General features: G+C 36.7%; 1 long non-coding RNA gene across 1 annotated transcript in view; it reads left to right on the forward strand.

Moving 5' to 3' along the window:
- Positions 1–12,120: 12,120 nt before the first annotated feature.
- The window catches only part of LOC108530797 (uncharacterized), a 26,424-nt gene continuing 14,860 nt past the window's right edge, over positions 12,121–23,684 (forward strand). Inside the window, exon 1 of the long non-coding RNA XR_001885966.1 lies at positions 12,121–12,165. This is a non-coding gene — a long non-coding RNA (uncharacterized LOC108530797). The remainder of the gene's footprint in view (positions 12,166–23,684) is intronic.

A 23,684-nucleotide genomic window follows, 5' to 3' on the forward strand; every position in this document is an offset into this window, starting at 1 on the left:
ATTATATTTGGGGGCATAACTTCATTGGACTCTTTGAAAAGAGATTTTGAGCAGCAAGGTCTCTATATCACCAACAAAAGTGGTAGGGGTGCTTGCTATATAAATTGTCTCACATACAAGCGTTTTTATTCTTAAGCTTCCTTCTGGAATTCAGATCACAATTTCCACAAGAAAAAAGGAAATCTGGTGTTTCTGACCCACAAATCCTTGGCATCAGAAATTGGTGGATGAGAGTGGGTAGGAAGTGGTCCCTTCGTGTCTGCAGTTCTTGTTGACTTTCCTAGACCAAACTATCCACCCTTCAACTTTGCATCCCATCCATGCGGATGTCTAAATTGATCTTAAATATTAATATTCAGCTTAAAACTAACAACTGCGTTTTCTGTAACCAGTCTTCTTTCTCTTTCTGAGGAAAAAAAAAATGAGTTCAAGAAGGTGGAAGGTAGTATAAAATTTTGGTGAATGACCTTCTTGCTACTTGGAATTTTATTGCCATGGAAACTACAACCACAATCCTTTCAAAGAGTTCTGGCTTAAGCACAGTCAAAGTCAGATTGTTGCAAGGCCCTTTGGAATAACCAGCACCTTTGCACCCTTTCTCTTAGCCTGGGTAAAGTTTGAATCCTGGAACTGGGCTTTGTGGAACAGCACAGTGGACATTTTCCGGCCTGCTGTGTTGCCTCTTATACTATGCAGAGGAGAGTTTCATTGAAATCTTTGAGGTATGACTTTGTACCTGTACAAATGCCCCACATGTTAGTCACTCAATTTTCAATAGAAGTTTTATCCTTTTAAGAAGATCTGTTTCTCCTGTATACATTTGTCACTTGTATTGAAATTATAGATGCACAAGATTCATTAATTTTGAAATTGTTCTGCAAGTGTATCCTGATTCCCATGGATGATTTTCATCCTCTGCATTTACTTCATTGAAAACAAATAGCTTGGAAATTACACACGTGTTTCAAGAAAAGCCCTGATTTTGCTGCTTCATGACTAGGACCATTCAGGATATGAAATAGGAGGCATGAAACAGCTAGAGTTTAAGATAAATAGATGTAGAACTAACAAACAACAAAATTGTGGCCACTATCCTCAAATAAGCATAGGCTGAGATGTATTCCAGAGAATGCCTATAAAATAATTTTTTAAGTTAAATCCCAAGAAATTCACGTGCTGAATTGGAATGCTGAAATAAAGAGATCTGAAAAGAGAAAATTTAAGGTTCTAAGACTTTGCTTGCTCTTTTATCAATACTGCTTAAAATGCTGCAAGTCTCGTTTTCATTACATTAGATTTCTCAGCACTGAAAGGATAAGTTGCCGGCTTAAAATCAAAAAACATATATAAATTGACTATTTCATACAGGTAAGAGTAATTTAAGCCTAAGACCTAAGGTATGGTACTTGTTTCACTTCAATTGTCTTCTTTCCTGGCTAACATTAGAAAATATTAATATATTGGTAATATTTGACTTTTAGAGTATATTCTGCAAAGCAATTGTAATTCCCCACATATTTTGTATACATCAACTAATGGACATTCTGATCCATACATAAGATGAAAATAGCTCTCTAAGTATATAAGTAAATTAATAATGATCAAATTCACCCCTGTTTAATCATGCAATTATCAAGTCACTAAGAAAGGCTGAAGAGTTCAGTAAGACAATAAACATATACCCACCCTCTTGGGAAGCTCCAGGAAAGCTATCATGTGCTAGCATGTTGTATTGAACTGAGAAAGCAGCCTCAGAATAACATAGAATGAAAATCATCTCTTCTTACAGTTCACCAAGTTGAGGTGCAAATTAGGGTCACACATTTCTAATATTCCTATGATATGATTTTGAATTATCTACTGGCCCTTTTCACACGTTAGATTCCACTTGTCTAATCTCTGTGATACATACCAAAACTCCAGGAAGCTTAATCAGCCAAAAGGTCAGTCCAAGTTACTATAAATTCACAGGGAATCAATCAGAAAACTTGTTCTGACTGCCTGAAGACCATCTGCTACTATTGCTGGCTTCTGTTGGCTCAGCTTGCTGTTGAAATAGGAAGTTCCATTAATTCATGTAATAGTTGTTGAAGTGTTGTTCTATCTACCTGGTGTACATATGTGCATGTGCACGTGTGTGTGTATGTAAGTGTGCATGCATATGTCTGTGTATGTAGGAAACTCTAAAGAGTTTTAATTTGTGACTTGACAAGTATTAGAGAATGAGGGAGAGAAGGGGTCAGGTTGTGGGTGGCCTTGTGGGCCAGGCTCAGGAGCTCTGACTTTGTTACAGTCAACAGAGAGTTTCAAGTAGAGGTATGAAAATCAAATTGAGCTTATGTAACTCGCTTTATTGCAATGTGAAAAGGGACTAACAGGAGAAATGCTGAAAATACAGATATGAGTAGGGGAGTTTTCCAAATACAAGGGCCTGAACCAAGGCAACTATTAATAGGAAAATGGGAATGTAGATAGTTGCAAGTATTCTTGTGTAACTTAAAATTTCATAAAGCATTTGAGATTTAATTTTAATTCATGCATATGAATCTGAATATGCTCTCTTTCAAAAAACTATATTGTTTTATAAAGAGTGTATGAACTTGCCATTTAACTGTTCATTTATCATCTGTTAGTTCATTATTCAAAACTTCATTTTCTGATGAAGATGATCAATAAATATTTGTTGAGGTTTCTAAAGAAGTTAAGCAACATGAATAAATTATCTTGGTTATTAGTTAAAGAGATTGCTATGCCATCATTTTAGGCTGACATCCATTCTGTTTTGTTTCACCATTACAAAATTGAGGGGACAAGTCCACACTATGGCCAAATGCATTAACTGAAAGAGAGCAATCTTCACTAATAACCCAAGTTATTTTCAAAGATTGAGGATAAACTTCCAAGGATTATTAACCTAACAGCATGATTATTTTGCATGATTCTAAAGAAGTTCATCAAGTCATAATGTTTGAACATTCTAGTGGTCTCTGCATTACTGGCTGACTGAAGAGTTGCAAGAGAATGAAGGAGGTTTTGACTTGTCAGTCATACTCAGTCTTCACTGAGAAGTCAGGTGTGTGTGCCAAAGGTCTAAATTTTCTGAATCAAATGACTAAAATGATTAAATTAAAGCCCCCCTCAGTTCTGCCTTCCATGTATTTTATGCCTAGCCTCTTACTCTGTTAATTCCTATGAATTGCAAGTGATCACTGTCCCTTCTTCAACAGGATTCCTCTTCTTCAACAAAAAAGAAAATTCATAAAATAAAATCTACATAATTGAATCTCCTAAAGATTATTGGAAAACTACAATCAAGCATTTTGTCAAATGAATGTGCTGAGGTAAAAGAAAATAAACAAGTAATAAAATGGATTTACAATGATTGTAGGTTTTCCCCTCCCTTTTAAAAAAATATGACTATGACTTTAACTGATTTTAATGCGTCTTTGTCTTTCTTAAAGAAAATATTTTAGAGCTATTATGTTTTTTAGCCATGCAGTATTGCAAGGGGAGTTTATATTTAAATAGATTCAATTGGTTGTTGGGTGAAATGATTAGAAAGTCTTGGGAAAATAAATTGTCAAATAATAAGAACTTGTCCATTTCTCATGGAGTGTGGGCTTCACTTTCTGACTCTCTGAGAATCCTGCAATTACAGATAGTCATTTAATAAAAATGAGAATCATTTTGCATGCTCCTGTTTCTAGAAACGCAAATACAATATACAGGGAAAAAATTTGCTTTCAGCGTTTTAAATTAAATTTACCATGAAGTTGTAATATGAGTTCCCTCAAGTTCTTTTAAATTAATATTTAATATTCTTAGTTGGTGTAACAATTTGGTAGTAATATGGGTTTATGAAAANCAGTTCTTGTTGACTTTCCTAGACCAAACTATCCACCCTTCAACTTTGCATCCCATCCATGCGGATGTCTAAATTGATCTTAAATATTAATATTCAGCTTAAAACTAACAACTGCGTTTTCTGTAACCAGTCTTCTTTCTCTTTCTGAGGAAAAAAAAAATGAGTTCAAGAAGGTGGAAGGTAGTATAAAATTTTTGGTGAATGACCTTCTTGCTACTTGGAATTTTTATTGCCATGGAAACTACAACCACAATCCTTTCAAAGAGTTCTGGCTTAAGCACAGTCAAAGTCAGATTGTTGCAAGGCCCTTTGGAATAACCAGCACCTTTGCACCCTTTCTCTTAGCCTGGGTAAAGTTTGAATCCTGGAACTGGGCTTTGTGGAACAGCACAGTGGACATTTTCCGGCCTGCTGTGTTGCCTCTTATACTATGCAGAGGAGAGTTTCATTGAAATCTTTGAGGTATGACTTTGTACCTGTACAAATGCCCCACATGTTAGTCACTCAATTTTCAATAGAAGTTTTATCCTTTTAAGAAGATCTGTTTCTCCTGTATACATTTGTCACTTGTATTGAAATTATAGATGCACAAGATTCATTAATTTTGAAATTGTTCTGCAAGTGTATCCTGATTCCCATGGATGATTTTCATCCTCTGCATTTACTTCATTGAAAAACAAATAGCTTGGAAATTACACACGTGTTTCAAGAAAAGCCCTGATTTTGCTGCTTCATGACTAGGACCATTCAGGATATGAAATAGGAGGCATGAAACAGCTAGAGTTTAAGATAAATAGATGTAGAACTAACAAACAACAAAATTGTGGCCACTATCCTCAAATAAGCATAGGCTGAGATGTATTCCAGAGAATGCCTATAAAATAATTTTTTAAGTTAAATCCCAAGAAATTCACGTGCTGAATTGGAATGCTGAAATAAAGAGATCTGAAAAGAGAAAATTTAAGGTTCTAAGACTTTGCTTGCTCTTTTTATCAATACTGCTTAAAATGCTGCAAGTCTCGTTTTCATTACATTAGATTTCTCAGCACTGAAAGGATAAGTTGCCGGCTTAAAATCAAAAAACATATATAAATTGACTATTTCATACAGGTAAGAGTAATTTAAGCCTAAGACCTAAGGTATGGTACTTGTTTCACTTCAATTGTCTTCTTTCCTGGCTAACATTAGAAAATATTAATATATTGGTAATATTTGACTTTTTAGAGTATATTCTGCAAAGCAATTGTAATTCCCCCACATATTTTTGTATACATCAACTAATGGACATTCTGATCCATACATAAGATGAAAATAGCTCTCTAAGTATATAAGTAAATTAATAATGATCAAATTCACCCCTGTTTAATCATGCAATTATCAAGTCACTAAGAAAGGCTGAAGAGTTCAGTAAGACAATAAACATATACCCACCCTCTTGGGAAGCTCCAGGAAAGCTATCATGTGCTAGCATGTTGTATTGAACTGAGAAAGCAGCCTCAGAATAACATAGAATGAAAATCATCTCTTCTTACAGTTCACCAAGTTGAGGTGCAAATTAGGGTCACACATTTCTAATATTCCTATGATATGATTTTGAATTATCTACTGGCCCTTTTCACACGTTAGATTCCACTTGTCTAATCTCTGTGATACATACCAAAAACTCCAGGAAGCTTAATCAGCCAAAAGGTCAGTCCAAGTTACTATAAATTCACAGGGAATCAATCAGAAAACTTGTTCTGACTGCCTGAAGACCATCTGCTACTATTGCTGGCTTCTGTTGGCTCAGCTTGCTGTTGAAATAGGAAGTTCCATTAATTCATGTAATAGTTGTTGAAGTGTTGTTCTATCTACCTGGTGTACATATGTGCATGTGCACGTGTGTGTGTATGTAAGTGTGCATGCATATGTCTGTGTATGTAGGAAACTCTAAAGAGTTTTAATTTGTGACTTGACAAGTATTAGAGAATGAGGGAGAGAAGGGGTCAGGTTGTGGGTGGCCTTGTGGGCCAGGCTCAGGAGCTCTGACTTTGTTACAGTCAACAGAGAGTTTCAAGTAGAGGTATGAAAATCAAATTGAGCTTATGTAACTCGCTTTATTGCAATGTGAAAAAGGGACTAACAGGAGAAATGCTGAAAATACAGATATGAGTAGGGGAGTTTTCCAAATACAAGGGCCTGAACCAAGGCAACTATTAATAGGAAAATGGGAATGTAGATAGTTGCAAGTATTCTTGTGTAACTTAAAATTTCATAAAGCATTTGAGATTTAATTTTAATTCATGCATATGAATCTGAATATGCTCTCTTTCAAAAAACTATATTGTTTTATAAAGAGTGTATGAACTTGCCATTTAACTGTTCATTTATCATCTGTTAGTTCATTATTCAAAACTTCATTTTCTGATGAAGATGATCAATAAATATTTGTTGAGGTTTCTAAAGAAGTTAAGCAACATGAATAAATTATCTTGGTTATTAGTTAAAGAGATTGCTATGCCATCATTTTAGGCTGACATCCATTCTGTTTTTGTTTCACCATTACAAAATTGAGGGGACAAGTCCACACTATGGCCAAATGCATTAACTGAAAGAGAGCAATCTTCACTAATAACCCAAGTTATTTTCAAAGATTGAGGATAAACTTCCAAGGATTATTAACCTAACAGCATGATTATTTTGCATGATTCTAAAGAAGTTCATCAAGTCATAATGTTTGAACATTCTAGTGGTCTCTGCATTACTGGCTGACTGAAGAGTTGCAAGAGAATGAAGGAGGTTTTGACTTGTCAGTCATACTCAGTCTTCACTGAGAAGTCAGGTGTGTGTGCCAAAGGTCTAAATTTTCTGAATCAAATGACTAAAATGATTAAATTAAAGCCCCCCTCAGTTCTGCCTTCCATGTATTTTTATGCCTAGCCTCTTACTCTGTTAATTCCTATGAATTGCAAGTGATCACTGTCCCTTCTTCAACAGGATTCCTCTTCTTCAACAAAAAAGAAAATTCATAAAATAAAATCTACATAATTGAATCTCCTAAAGATTATTGGAAAACTACAATCAAGCATTTTGTCAAATGAATGTGCTGAGGTAAAAGAAAATAAACAAGTAATAAAATGGATTTACAATGATTGTAGGTTTTCCCCTCCCTTTTAAAAAAATATGACTATGACTTTAACTGATTTTTAATGCGTCTTTGTCTTTCTTAAAGAAAATATTTTTAGAGCTATTATGTTTTTTAGCCATGCAGTATTGCAAGGGAAGTTTATATTTAAATAGATTCAATTGGTTGTTGGGTGAAATGATTAGAAAGTCTTGGGAAAATAAATTGTCAAATAATAAGAACTTGTCCATTTCTCATGGAGTGTGGGCTTCACTTTCTGACTCTCTGAGAATCCTGCAATTACAGATAGTCATTTAATAAAAATGAGAATCATTTTGCATGCTCCTGTTTCTAGAAACGCAAATACAATATACAGGGAAAAAATTTGCTTTCAGCGTTTTAAATTAAATTTACCATGAAGTTGTAATATGAGTTCCCTCAAGTTCTTTTAAATTAATATTTAATATTCTTAGTTGGTGTAACAATTTGGTAGTAATATGGGTTTATGAAAAGATAATAGGAAAAATAGAAATAAAATGTTTGGCAGCTGTCTTTCCTCTTGCCTTTTTCTCTGAGTGTGAGTTGTGCTGAGGCCACAACAAGGCCTCCTAAGCCTGTTTTGGGTTTTGTAACAGGATACCATACACTGGGTAATTTATAAAGAACAGTGGCTTATTTCTTACAGTTCTGAAGGCTGAGACATACAAGATCAAGGGGTGGCATCTGGTGAGGGCCTTCTTGCTGTGTCATCCCATGGTGGAAGGTGGAATGACAAGACAGCACAAGAAAAAGAGGGGGGATGAACTAGCTTTTACAACAATCCCATTTTCTCAATAAGAACCTACCTCTGTGATAATGACATTAATCCATTCTAACCACCTCTTAAAGATTCCACCTGTCAACACTGTTGCACTGGGGATTAAGTTTCCAACACATGAACTTTGGAGAACACATTCAAGCCATAGCACATGCTAATCAGGTGCTAAAGGGAGCTCTCTATTGCCTACATACCAATGTATGGATTCCACATGGTTTGAAAGGATCAAGTCTTTCAGCACTTATCAACTTAAAGATACATCAGTATAAAAATTCTAAAAGAATAAGTTATTTTAGTGGTCACCTGGAAAGCAATATAAACATAGTTTTCAGTTGGTCTAGAAATAAGAATGTTGATGGGCACATTTCTCCTATTCATATGTCCCATTTGTTGCTTGAATCAAGTTACAGACAACTTTTCAGCCTGTGAACATTTAACATAAAAGAATTTCGTTGAAATGCAAAGTTATTTTTATTTTCATAGTGCTATGTTAACATTTTGATACTGAGAATAACGATAGTCCTACCCAGTATGTTTGGATACCAGCTAACATCTGTATCTATTTTATTATATGTTTCAAGATAGGATGAGATAGGAGTTAGATCATTCCTGTACTAAAAGGAGACTGCTCCTTAGGTCGTACATGTTAAGAAACACCTGGCACAAAGAACTTTGACATTTCATGTAGATTCTCCTCCATTTACCCAGGAAGAGCCAGGATAGAATGAGGCACTCATTAGAAATGAATAGTCTCTTAATTCCTCTTTCTACCAGTGACCCTTTCAGTAGAATGAATATTTATTTAGACAAACAGCATGGTGGTCCATATTCCGGTTTTAATCTTTCTTCAGATACTTGTCCCAGAAAGTCTTTTATTTCAAGGTTTTTTACTGTGTTGTCATTTGGTTGTTTAGATTGTTTAGATTCATTATTTATTTTACATGCTAGATATGCCTTTTAGTCCATGGATGCCATTGAATTTATTTTTATTTTTCTAAAACTTGGCACAATTTCTATAACATTAGAAACACTCAATAAATATGTTTCCATGGTTTTGTTTAGGAGGGAAAAGATGAATACTATGTTTATGCTGCTAATCATAAGCACAGATCTCTCTTGCTGTACATACATATTATCCCACAATTTAAAAATTGAACTCTTTTTTCTTAGAATGAACATGTAAAGAGAGACAGAGAGTAGGAGCAGAGGTACTAGTAAGAAACTGTGTGCTCTGTATATGTGATAAATCTATCCTTAATAAACTAGTAAGTTCTTGTTATTTTTCTTCTTCACTCTTTTCTCCTCTTCTGTTATCTTTATTACATGAATTAATTCTCCTGAAATAAGTCTATCAAAATGGAAATTTGAGCCAAAATATATGAGCACTATGAAAAATGTGTTCTCTTTCACAAATACACACATACACATACACACATACTCTCTCTCTCACTCACAAACAAAACCTTCATGCAATGTTAGAGCTGAATGAAAAGTTAGAGAACATTTTCTGCAGCTTACTCTTCACAAGGGATTATGTATAGAGGGCTCCGATTGGGAATATGCATTATAGAGTCAAACACACCTGGATTTCAGTCTGGAGACATTTGTTACTTAAGTTTCCGTTTCTTTATCGATAAAACTGGCATAATAATACTAATTTATCGGGGTTGTTTAGTATGATAATAAAATGATGTGCTTAAGGTATGTGTTGCTGTATATAGAACATAGCTGCTCAATAATTTTAGCAATTATTTTTTCCTGAATCATATATGAAAATGAGGTGGTATTTTTACTTATGGCTTTATCATGAGTGTGTTTTTATAGACATGCTCTAACTGACTTTAAATTTCACAAAGAATGATTGTCAAAGTCAATAAAACTGCAGCCTGTTGCGTTTTGTCTTTTACAGGTATGTAGTGAATGAGAAGAAATAGTGTGACATTATAAAAGAAGCATTGCAATAGGAAAAACGTGAACCGAGTTTCAAAACTTTGGTCTGACACCCTTTTTGTATAAACTTGAACCTGTCCCCTGGTGGTTTTGGGCCTGAGTTACTTCACCTTATAAAGAATTACATGATCTCACTCACAGGAAGGCAGAAATCTGGGCCAAACCCTTGGTTTTTCCAGTCATTTGCAGATCAGAACTCTCTATTCCTATGAATGGCTTTTTCATATGTATTTATCTTACACTTTTTTTAACATGAAGTTGTCATGGACTAAGTAGAAAGAAGCTAGACCAGCATAGTCCAATAGAAGTTTCTGTAATGAAGAAAATGTTCTTGCCAGAAATTAATATGGTAGCATTAGATGGTATGGTATCTAATGAATCATTAATTAATATGGTAGCAATAACCAGGGGGATGGCTATTTAGCACTTAAAATACTGATAATATGACTCAGGTACTGAATTTTTAATTGAATTTTAATTAATTTAAATTTAAATATAAAGAGCTACATGTGGCCAGTGGCTAGACCGTGGGACAAAACAGACAAGACTACAGGAAGTCCTCAGTTAACGTTCCCAGTGTGTTCTTGGAAACTGCCACATTTTAAGTGAAATGACACACAACAAAACCATTTTTTTATCAACCTTATAAAAAAATGATGTTGAAGAAAATGATGTTATTTGAGGACTTGCTGTGTATCTTTCGCTTAAAGTCACAGTTTCTAAGAATCAGTGGATGATGTTAATTGAGGACTTACTGTACAGAAAAGGGTCAAGTCAGATGTACCCTGAAGGCCTAGTTATTGTGTTAAAATAGATTTGGCAGATTATTAAAAGAGTTCATCTGTTTTTAGAATAACAATATACATGAGCTCATGAGAGCAAACATACTTCAAAAGGAATCCACTTATGTGTGACAGAGCCTTGACATGGGAAGTGGTAATATCCTCTACTTAATTTTTAATTGACAAATAAAACTTAAATATATTTATCACGTACATTTTTTGAAATACATATACATTGTAAAATGACTAAATCAAGCTAACACATGCATTACTTCACATCCTTTCCCTTTTTTTTTTTTTTTTTTTTTTTGTGGTGAGAACAACTAAAATCTACTCTTTTGGCAATGTCAAGAATGTAGTATATTGTCATTAACTATAGTCACCACGTTGTACGATAATTATTTTTATTTAGTTTCTGCTAAGTATTTCTCTATTGTACTAAAAAGGAGTGCTGCTGACGAAAACCTCGTGCTTAGAAGGCAGTGGGTTGGATTCCCACCCCATCTCATCTTGAGTCCTTTCTACTTTTGGGTTATCAAACAGTGCTGAGTGAAGGAGAAGAACAGTCATTTTGTAGAACAGAATTTAGAAATTTGTATTATGTGCTGCCCCGGTTTGTGGCACTGTATGAAATAAAAAAAAAAAATTATTTTGGGTTACAATAGGTAATTTAAGGGAATACTGGAAAAGTAGATCCCTTTTTAGTAATTGGGAAATCCTATAAAATATCTCAATATTTTATTTAATATTTTTATCTATTTTACATACCTAATACTTAACAGTTTATTTAAATGAAACCTGAATACCAAATGCAGGATTTGTGTTTGTTCAAAATTTTCATTCATTTTCCGAAACTGTTTTAAAACTACAAAGCAATCATTTCAGTGTTTCACGTTTCACAAAGCACTTCTACGAGCATATGTCATTTGGCTCTCAAAATAAAATAGTCCTACTGTTCAGGTGTCACAGTGGTCCTGGCTTTTTGTCTGTTTGTCTGTTTGTTTCTAAGATAATGAAAGTGAGTTTAAGCCAATTTAAGTGACTCCAGTGGGCTCATAATTGAGTGTTAGAATCAGAACTTCAAATCCTGCGTCTTTGCTACTAAACTGCCCCACTCTGTACCCTACTTATCGTGCTGATTAGGTGGCTTTTCTCTCATAGAATCAATATGCCACCAAAAGGGAGATTGCTTTCTTGCCTAATGCTTCTTTTGTTAGTTATACTTTGACCCGGAGAAATTCTCCCTTTGGAATTTTGCAAGGGATAAAAGCAAGCCCTACATAATGTGATTAATGGTTCTGAAAACCATTTTCCTTTTAAAATGCTTTGTGGATCATATATGCTTTAGAATTATTTATTTTATTTTATTTGACTTGTTTGGCTTCCTCTTTCCTCCAACACAGATTGCTTACTGGGGGCCTACATAGTACAGATTTAATTTTAAACGTGTATTTAAAGATACAATTTAAATACAATTTCCAGCACGGGTCTGGCTGAGTTTTCCTTCTTTCAATGTAGAAACTCCAGGAATGTCCATTGTGCATGACATGAGGGCAGTTTTATTGACAGTTTATGCGGGCAGGGGGAGGTAAGCTCATATAACCTTGTTCCTTACAGAGGTGTAGAAAATCTCTAGCATGATGTAATGGTAAGCACTTGATGTTTTCTTCAGATTTTTCCTCATAAAAGGAACAGTTCTTACTGGAAAACTGTTCCAAACAGATGTTCATAACTCTAGCACTGGTATTGCTTACCCTTAGAGTATGGTAGGTCTTTGAACATTCTTCACAGGGTGCCTTATTCAAGAGTCATGACTTTATGTGCAACATTTATGTTCACATTACAATAAGACTATTTATGATACTATGGGTTTTGACGTTACTCAGGGGGTCCTCAAGTTAGAGAGTCATTAATATGTCGAGCTGTCTTTGAGCTATACACTTTTTTCTTAATATTTTCTTGTTTTTAAATAGCACGCAAAGCAATTACGAGACCAAATAAAACCACAAAATGTGAAAAGGTTAAAAATGAGCAGAAACAGTCAGCATTTCCAGGTTATGATATACAAATATATCAACAAATGTCTATGTGTATGTTCAAATAAATATTTTAAGTCATGTGTAGATTTACTTAGCTTAAAAATGGACACCAGGAATATGAAAAAGGAGAAAACATTTAAGAAGACACATTATTACAAAACAGTATCCATTGATCCTCTATGAAATATGTTTGTTTGTTTTGAGATGGAGTCTCACTCTGTCACCCAGGATGGAGTGAAGTGGCGCAATCTTGGCACACTGCAACCTCCAACTCCCGGGTTCAAGCAATTCTCCTACCTCAGCCTCCCGAACAACTGGGATTACAGGCTTGCGCCACCATGCCCAACTAATATTTGTATTTTCGGTGGAGACAGGGTTTCATTATGTTGGCCAGGCTGGTCTTGAACTCCTGACCTCAAATGATCTGCCTGCCTTGGCCTCCCAAAGCGCTGGGATTACAGGCATAAACCACCATTCCTGGCCTGAAATATGTTTTTTTATGCAATTGTATTATGCTCAGTAATATTCTGACTTGAACATATGTAAAGTCAGAACTGTGGAAAGGAACTAACGACAGGGCTATTGGTTGTATTTTTTTTTTTTTGAAAATTACATGAATAATTGTTGATTCCAGAGGCTTTAGTAAAGATTATATTCAGACAGAAACACAGTTTAAATCAAGCAATCGGTTGTCTATGGATGCGCCTACACAGTGAATGCAGCAAACAGCAGCTTAAATTGCAAGACTGCAGTGAGTACATGCACCTGGAAGCAGGGATGAGGGCTACTTGACTTCTAGTATGGTTGTTTAGGCACTTCTGGACAACTAATAAGAATTTCTTTTTCCTTTTAACTTTTATTTTAAGTCCAAGGGTACATGTCCAGATCTGTTACATAGGTAAACTTGTGTCATGGGGGCTTGTTGTACAGATTATTTCATCACCCAGGTATTAAGCCTACTACCTGTTAGTTTTTTTTTACCTGTTCTTCTCCCTCCTCCCACCCTCTATCTTCCGAAAGGCCCCAGCGTGTGTTGTTCCCCTCCACGTGTCCCTGTGTTCTCATCATTTGGCTCCCACTTATAAGGGAGAACATGCCATATTTAGTTTTCTGTTCCTGCATTAATTTGCTAAGGATGACCTCCAGCTCCAACCAAGTCCGTGCAAAGGACATGATCTTGTTCCTTGTTCGTGGCATAGTATTCCATGGTGTATATGGACCACATTTTCTTTATCTAGTCTATCATTGATGAGCATTTAGGTTGATTCCATGTCTTTGCTCTTGTGAATACTGCTGCAACAAACATATGCGTGCATGTGTTTTTACAAGACCTCTGTACTCACAGTCAAATATAACCTCTGACACCTTGAGTCTGGGGACACACTCAAGACAGAGGAGAAGAGAGCAAAAAGAGAGAAAGGGTGGGAGGGGGACAAGGGTTGTAAAACTAACTGCTAGGTACTATGTTCACCAGCAGAATGACAGGACCATTCATATCCAAACCTCGGCATCATATATATGTGTGTGTGTGTGTGTGTGTGTGTGTGTGTGTGTGTGTGTGTGTATCCATATAACAAACCTGCGCATGGACCCACTGAATCTAAAATAAAAGTTGACATTACTTAAAAAAAAAAAAGAGGGGAAGGGAGAGGGAGACAGGAAGGGAGGAAGAAAGAATACAGTGTGCAGTTTAGCATGAATCACGCTACAAAGCAAATTTGTGTCACATAATGCTCATAATACGCATGGAAGCAGATAATGTTTTTGTTCCCAGTTCACTGAAGTCAGCGAGGTTCTAACAGGTTAAGAACCATGTCCATGTTACACACATAAAATGCTGTACCAGCTGGTCTATCGGAATCCAAAGTCCACGTGCTGAACTTCGCTTGCAGCCTTTGACTTAAAACTGGAGGAGCGTAAGGAGAGGTACTGAATATGAAGTAGGACTAAACGGATGGTGGACTGCAGGGTTGGACAAAGAGAACAGTTTGACATAGTATCTCCAAGGTCAGTGGGCAAGAGGGTGTTTACAATGTTCTTCAAGGGAGGCAGCTGTGGCCAATAAAAAGGGAATTTCAGAGAGAATCATGGGAACCTAGGGTGCTGTGAAAGACTAAAAGACAGAGGAGTCCCACAGAGAGAATTAATGAAAGACCACAAGCACAGCGGGAAAGCCAGGTAGCAAGGACCCTGCTCAGGGTCAGGGTTCAAGGTCAATAGAGTAATGATATGAGCAGCATCAGGGGGTCCTCACATGTGACAAACCCCAGTAAGAGAAATGGTGTTTATTTCATCACCTAGAAAAACACTGTCCAAGAAATTTTAGTTATAAGGAAAATGATCTGTATTTATGCTTCTTAATGCAGAAACCACTAGCCATATATGTACTCGAAATGTGGCTACTGCAATTGAGAATGTGACGTTTTAATTAAATTGAAAAATAAATAGACACACGGAGCTCATGGCTACTGTATGGGGCAGCACAGACGAGAGCTGTAGGATTACAGGGAGAGGCAAAATATAGATTGACCTATAACTGACATCAGATAGTAAAACAGCATTGATATCAAAAACAGAGACTGTTAGGCCTTTTAGCACTTTGTCAGGAACTCGGGTGACAGTTGGACAGTATAGGCAAAGCAGCTGTTTCAGGCCTTTTTTCTGCTCTCACTGAAAGCAAATTCTTCTTTCTTATTAGGAATCTGGCTTGATATATTCTCTTTCATGTATGTTCAAGCTTATTTTCCTCTTCCCTTGCAAGCATAGTTATGTCTCTCCCACACTAAAAACAACAAAAATTACCAATAATAATAATAATGTAAATACTTCCTCAGCTTTCCTTATCCCTCCAGACACACCTGTCCCTCCCTTCTCCCTCACATTGCCAAGCTTCCTGAAAGGGCACCACATAGAAAAGATTTTCACATCTTTGTCTTTCATTCATTCTCAGCCTACTGATCATGATCCTCTTGCTGAAAACAGGCTCACTTCCCTGAAAATACTAATGTTGATAAATCCAAAGACACTCCTAATTTTTAACCTTAATTGAATCGTGTGTCCGCATTTGCCCATGTTGAACACTCTCAGAAAATCTCTTCTCTGTTGGCTTCAATACCATAATTCTCTCTAGACCTTTTTGTTCATTCTCTTGGCCTCCATGTTTCATCCTTTTTTCTTTGCCAGTTTATTTGTCTACTTTTAAATGATGAGGCTCCATAAGGCTCTTCTTAAAGCTTTTGTTTTCTCCACCAAAAATATTTCCTGGTCCTTCTCATTCATTATAAAAATCTCTCGGGAGGCCGAGGCGGGCAAATCACAAGGTCAGGAGACCAAGACCATCCTGGCTGACAGAGTGAAACCCCGTCTCTACTAAAAATACAAAAATTAGCCAGGCATGGTGCACGCCCTTATAGTCCCAGCTACTTGGGAGGCCGAGGCAGGAGAATCGTTTGAACCCAGAAGGCAGGGGTTGCAGTGAGCCAAGATCACACCACTGGACTTCAGCCTGGGTGACAGAGTGAGACTCCATCTTAAAAGAAAAAAGAAAAAGAGAAAGAAAGAAGAAAGAAAGAAAGAGAGAGAGAGAGAGAGAGAGAGAGAGAGAGAGAGAGAGGGGAGGGGAGGGAAGGAAGGAAAGGAAGGAAGCGAAAAATCTCTAACAATACTATTACTTAATTTTGTGTGACTCACTGGTCCAGGCACTTTATAGGCCTTAATTTATTCACTATTGATAACGGGGTTATAGCAGATACTACTATTGTCTTCGTTTTAAAGATAACACTGAGACTCAGAGAAGCTAAACAATTTGCTCAAGGTTGAACAGTTGTTAAGTTATGAGGATGGAGATTGAATGTAAGCACTGTCGCTCTAGGGTCCATGTTCTCACCTTCTATACAGTGCTGGCTATATGACGACTCAATTTATTGCTCATTCCATTTTTCTACAGCTCACATTGGAGCACATTAATTAGTCCATGCATGTCCATCCTGATAACCCAATAAGCAGCAAAAATGCTTTTGATAAGCACGTCTGCTGTCTGCCTGTGTGAATGTTCCAGCGCTTGCTCAAACTGAACAAGAACAAAATGGAGCTATTCTCTCCCAGCCCAACCCACCCTTCTGTATCAGGTTATAAGCATCACCATCTACCTGAGAGCCCAGGTGAGGATCAGATGTTCATTCTGGACTTCCTTTTCACATTTCACACCATCTTATCTTTTGCATCCCCCGTTTCTTGGCATAGTTCAGGGCTGTATCATTTCTCAGTAGAATTACTCGCACACACTCCTATTTGATCAGTATATCCTAAGTGCACCCAAGCCCCCCAAAACACTCACTCATATAAACAATCTGGTCCTAAAACTCTTGCTAGCATCATGTTTCTAAAATGCAAAATAGAATTAACTTTTTTTCTTACTTAAAATTATTTAATAGCTTCCCATTGGACAATTTTAAAAACTCCCAAATGCTTTAGCATGGCAAGTGAACTTCACACATACCTTCCTTGCCTACCTGTGCAGCCTTGCCTCTCGACTCACACCTGTGTGTGGCCTCTTTAGCTTCCACCTTTAGCTCCCTAAAAACTATGCTGCTTCAGTCGCTTCCATCTTCAAATCTGTTGTTCCTCTGCCTAGAAGCCCTTTGCCTCTTTCACACCTTCCTTGCCTCTTTCACACCTTCCTTGCCTCACTCAGGACCTACTAGGACTTTCTCTTCTCATGCCTTATATTTTAAAGACTTAGCTATTATGTTTCAGTTATACAGTTCCTCTTTTCCTCACTACTTTAAGAAGAGGGACTGTGTAGCATTTTTTTCCTCTTGCCACCGCATTTTATTGCTTGGATCCTCAATGAATGTTTGATGAACAGCTGAAATGAATGTCATTTCTCCTTCTTACATGAGCACTTTGGCTATTTATGAGAATGGAGAGGAGTCTCTTGGAAACTGACAATAAGAAATTTAGAATACCTCCTCCATTCCACCCCTTCCATCAGCCCTGAAATTCTCCTCTCTAGGCAGATTTTTCTCACATTTTAAGGAGGGAAATGCCACTCTGGAGATTCTTTCCCTTTGATAAAATGCTATTGGCAAGTCTCCTAGAGCAGCAGGGTGGGGCTCTGGGGAAAGGAGGGACCACACACAAACAGCAATGCTCAGAGAATTTTCATTCCTGCTTTATCCTCCATTACTGCACCCACTTCAAGAATGTCCTTAAGTCTGGCAGTAGGTTCTGAGACAGCTACCAGAAAACATGTAGAAGCCGCAGAAAATGTATAATTTTGCCTGAAAAATACAGTCTCTTTGCATTTTCTAAAGTACAGTGAGAGTTTAGAAGCTATTTTCTGTTCTTGGGAAGAACATGGCAGGGAAAAGGTGGGGGTTGTGTTGATCCCCCACAAGTAATGCCAAAAAAAAATTTTAAGGCACATTTTATTGCAAAAGTATTGTGTAGCTCCTATGAATAAGGAATGTAAAGGGATGTAGTTATCTCATGGATTGATGCTCTTCCTAATTATTGAGTAGAAACTATTACCAAGGCATACCTCTCCTTGTGTGGGCCACATACCCATGGCACCAATTCAGTAATGCTACTACTAGTAATAACTACAACAAGAGCTAATATTATGTGCTTACTATTTGCCAGTCATTGTTTTAAATGCCTCACATAACTAAATGTTTCACACTTAGTTACTAAATGCTTAACCCATAACTCAATAAATCAAACAATATATAAACACCTTTCCAAGGAAATCATCTAATTTAGGTAGTTTTTAATGTTTATTAGTTTATGAATGGCAAAAGTAAGGCCCAGAGTGGTTGGTTCCTCAAGTTTCTACAGCTAGAGAGTGTAAACGCTAAAAATCCTGGGCCTATGACCAGCATCTGGGGAGTCAAAAGAACTCCACGACGTGAGGTTTTCAGTACTAAAAATGCTGTTCTACCCTTTGAAGACTCTTCTTATAGGGACTGAATCCCAAATTCTGAAGCGTCACATAACCACAAATTTTTACCGATCCATTATTGTGTTAAATGCATAGGTGTGCATGACTACCATTTTATAACTAATTATGTATAATTGAATTCCCAAGTATAGAATATCCCTTAAGCTGCCCCAAATAAAGGCAATCTTGTCCTAATATGAAATCATCACCTACATAGCAAACATCTCACTGTGCCTGTGTTAGGTTCTGATTTTAAGAAAAGAAGGGGAATCCACACTGCAGTCCATTAGCCATCCATTAACCAGTTACAAAGCTCCTACTCTGTAGCTGGTACTGTGTTAGGGCCTAGACAGAGAGATGGGAATAGCACTGCAGCCCTGCCTTCAAGTGTGTTTGGTGTCATGAAAGAATCCATTTGTGTTCCTAGACTGAGCTATATTTTCCATTGATTGTCATTTTTGTGTGCTTCTTAAATAGTAAGATTATTCATATTTGCCTTATCTTTGTAAGAAGTACAAGCCATAAATACTCATAAAAAATGGAAAAGAAAGTGATAAAGAGTTGAGCAGATATAGGCATAAGAAACCAATGGTGAAGAAACAAAAGAAAATCAACTGCAAATATAGGAAGTGTCTGGAGAAACCTAAAGGCAATTGAAGAACAAGAGAGTACATTGGGGTCACACATGGGCCAGCCAGGTCTCTTTGGAGACAACTGTTTACAATGATGTCCAATTCCTACTTGGATGATCAAGCCAAAATTGGTATGTATCATATCTCTGGGGAAACGTGAAAGGGTGATGTCTTTAGCACCTAAGCCAGTGAACACTTGGGATATTTAGTCAAGTAACTGGATGTAACTTAACTAGAAAGAACTTTCGGATTCTTTCTCAGAAGACCATTAAGAGAATCAGGCGTTATACTTTGAGAAATGTGACCATGTATCAAATTTACAACCTGAAGGAAGTCAAAACATGTTGACAAACCAAAGATAATTGCAGGAAGGAGCACTGGAAATAAGACAAAATTAAAATTTAAAAAGTGTTTTCCCAAGTGGATTTGTTTGTTTGCCCATTCTGAATAATGAGCATGCAAAAGATTAGACAAGTGTACTGTGCGCTTTGGTGAAGGCAAAGAAGGCTGAGGACTGCAGGAAAGCCGGGCACTCAGAGCACAGGTAAGGGGAGAGGGAGGGAGATGCTTGTAAATGAAGGCAAACTACATATTATAGAGGCTCACAATCAATTAAATATTTGAGTTTTATATTCACATGAAAACAAACAAAATGTCAGAGGTCTGTTGCCTGATCAGCTTTGGAAGCTTTGAATTGAAAATGGGCAAGGATTTTATGCTCTGCATTCAATTACTGAGTAGAACTCACTTTGACCCTCAAAACAAACAGGATATTTCACGGAGATCCAGAGAGCAGAGAGGAAAGGCTCTTGAATTCCATCTGATATTACACTCAGTGTTCAGCTCTATAATTCTCTCCACCAAACAAAAGAGCCAGCTGTGTCAGTGTCATCCAAAATCTGAAGTCCTTTCCAGCTAGAAGCCTCAGGGAAAAAAAAAAATTCTATACTAAAAAATTAGTTTATTTTCTATGTAAATAGAATTAAGGTTAGAGGAAAAGTCCCTTGTTTTCATTTGTTTACAGACTCCTAATCAATTAAAATATGTATGAATCATTTTCTAGTGGAATTCATATGAGAAAGTAGAGCAAAGGGATGCATTTCAGATATGGGAGATGAGAACAAAGGAAAGGGGGATGAAGAAAGGAAAGGGAAGAAAAGAAAGAAAGAGAGCAGGAAAAAGAATAAAGAGGGAGGGGAAAGAAGGAAAGAAAAGAGAAAACTAGGAGGAAATTTCCTCTTTCTGCTGAGATATTTGACATACATAATCAAATGTAGCCTCACAACTCTTCTGAGAGATAGGTTGTACAATTAGACCCAGATTAGAGAGAGGAAAGCAAAGCTTTGAGAAGTTTTGTAAGCCAATGTCTCATATTTAGCAAGAATTGGAGCCAGACATCCACCCAAGTCTATCTGCCGCCAAATCCCATGCTTGTGAGGTTAGCCTAGGATGGAGAGGGGGTGATATTCAAATTAGCTCCATCTACATCCCATCTACCTGAGATAGATGTGTGGTTACCCAACACTGAGCATACATTGTGCCCAAGGAAGTGACTTTTTTAGTGGAGTAAAATTTGGAAAAACTCATTTTGGCCAAGTATTTTATACACTATATGTAAATAGAGTAAAACATGATTAAAACAAAATATCCTATTTTATCAAATCCCACTCAATTCTCTACTTAAAAATAATCAGTTCATTTGAATTCTCACATAAAGAGATGAGAAATGTACAGGACATTGAGGAAGTAGGACAAAGAAGGAAGAAATTTTTAAGGGAAAGAATATCACCTACTAACTAAAAATGGAAAACAGAAAAGACTGCATTTCCAGTGGCTTCCTAGACAGGAGTCTATGCTTCCCACTATTTGAGAATGATTAATGAATTGACCTCCTCTGTGCCACTTTGAAAACACACCAAATGTGCTTAGTTTGGCAGAGTAGTAGAGGAAGAATTATTCACACAGAACAAAAAAGGCTGCTGTTTGCCAGTAGCTATTAACTCGTGGCTATATCAACACTTGTGCTGTTAACAATAATCTTATCCAAGAGTCTATTCTTGTAGAACCTCGGGGGTTGAAGAAATATTTTATTGGCAGCATCCCTAATCTTATAAGTAGCAATATGTTTTGACAAAATGAAGCCACACAATTCTCACCTAGTCTTGGGTTTTCTTTCTTATGAGAGCATCTGAGGCTGAAAATAAAAAGCATTCACAAACCCCACCACCCTCCCCTTCCTTCTGCAAAGAAATAGGCTTTCCATTCAAACCTTGAGGTTCCAATTTCTTTTAAATTTTTCAGTACTCACAGTTTCTCTAAACTTATACCTTCTAGGCTTTTGAATCTAACCATCCTACATGGATGTGTTTTTTTAACCTATGTGCACAAGAACACTTTAAGATATAGATGTGGTCTCAAGATTAACATCTATTTTGTGATCAGCTACTGTTGAAATATCTCCTCTTGCTGTTATATGCTGGCTCTTAGTTTTGGGAGAAACCACAAACTGCTACTTAAATTGAGAGTTTTTAGGTATTGTAATAGTGCCCACAGCAGGAAAAGAAAAAAATTGGGTGTAGTGGCAAACTAAATTTATAATAGAAAGTGGAAAAAAATAGCCTAGAGCACACATAGAAAAGTTCTACTGGGAATTAATCATTTCTATCTATTGAGTCCAGTATGGAGTATAAAGAAACGAAGATAAGTGTTATGAACAGACAGCAGTGAGTCCTCAGCAATAAGTCGTTACATGAGCCTAGCAAATTGTTGACTCTATCTTGTGATCTATCTCCACAGCTCCGTGTTCTACTTCTTGAGACTTTTGTTCCACAGATTTACTGAAAAAAAAAAAAAATCCACTGAGTGTTTATAATTTGCTGAGAAATCTTCTAGATACCGGAGCTACAAAATAGATTGAAAAGGGCTCCCTACCCTCAAGTTCCCTCCCCAGCTCATGTCCTCTGAGTGGAAATAAGGGCAGCATATGAATGAGTGATTTGAGACGAGTGGGAAGATGGTACAAGTCTGCTGCACAGAAGAGATGCTGACAATGGCAAGTTTGTACCTTATAAATTATAGTCCCTCAGCAATATGGTTGTTGCCACCATCTTCATCCTGACATGTGGTTTGCTGGCATAACATTGGCAGACAATTACCTTCCAGGAGACCTGCCGGCATGACCCCACTATTATTGTAATGTAGGGGCTCCTCATTAATACTTTTCTTTAAAAACAAACAAAAAACAGAAGTGCAAGTTCAGGGTGATGGTGTTGGGGGTCTAGTCCTTGTTCTACTTCATTAATTGTCCATAGTAAAATTACTTAATTTCCACATCCATTTGGGTTTTTTTTTCCACTTTTCCAGTAAGTGAATTGTACATAATTCTCTTTAAGATTCACTCAGCTTCTAATTACTTGATTCATCAAAGACAAGCTCAAAATTCACTTCTCTTCAAGCAATACTTTTTCTGAACATTTACTATTTGTACAGCACTAATCTAGATATTCAGAACATAAAGTCACACGTAAGATCTGCTCCTTTCCTTGAAGTTGTTGAAAATCCAGTGGGAGATATGGTAAATCCATAAAAGAGGTATAACCAAATTAGGCTATGAATATTTACATAAACAAAAGGAGTCATTAATTCTGATGGGGGAAATTGAAAACATTTCCCGAATGTAGCACTTATGTTGACCATTAAAGAGGTAGAAGTGCACCAGGCAAAAAACAAAACAAAAAAAGATATGCTCAACTGATGGAACTTCATGAGTTAAATATTTGGTGGGAAATTAACAATACCTAAAATTTACTGAGCATTTATTAAGTGCCAAAAGTTTCCTATGTATTAACTCTCTTAAATCAGTATCATAACTGTAGAAGGTAGGAACCAACATCTCCACTACAAAAATGAAATACCCAGGCCACAGAGAGGGTAGGTAGTTTATGCAAGATAACAGAGCTAATAAAGATTGAAATTTGACCCCAAACAGTCTGAGTCCATCTGTACTTGAAACCCCCAGCTCATACATGTTCTAGGAACAGGTAGCAGTCTAATATGGCTAAAATACAAAGTGGGATATAGAGGAAGATAAAATGAGGAGAGGATAATGAAGCCAACACATAAGGGCCTTGAATGCTGTGCTAAGAAACATGGACATTCTCATACAGTAGGAGGAAGTGGGCTGGGGATAAGAAAAACTACAGTGAAAAAAGATATGATAAGTGAAAGCAACAGAAGTTGTCATTGCTAAGGAGACATGGGGACAACAGGGAGCGATGGGGACTGTAGTGACATAGAGAAGCCTTACATTTACAGGAATACGTGGGGACAGCAAATCAGTCCAAAGGGAGAAATCCCAACCTACCATTGCTGGTTGCTCTTTTTCAAGAAAAGCAGTAAATATCATAAGTTGATTCTACAAATTATTAAATGTTGACCAATCAAAAAAATTTTAGACCATGGACTAAACAAAATATGCCTGCTGGCACCCAGATTGAAATGGAGAGACATCTGTGCTTTTAGAAATCATTTCTTCTATTTTTTTTTTTTTTTTTTT

Source organism: Rhinopithecus bieti, unplaced genomic scaffold, assembly GCF_001698545.2.
Source record: "Rhinopithecus bieti isolate Rb0 unplaced genomic scaffold, ASM169854v2 scaffold_6782, whole genome shotgun sequence".
Classification (NCBI taxonomy): domain Eukaryota; kingdom Metazoa; phylum Chordata; class Mammalia; order Primates; family Cercopithecidae; genus Rhinopithecus; species Rhinopithecus bieti.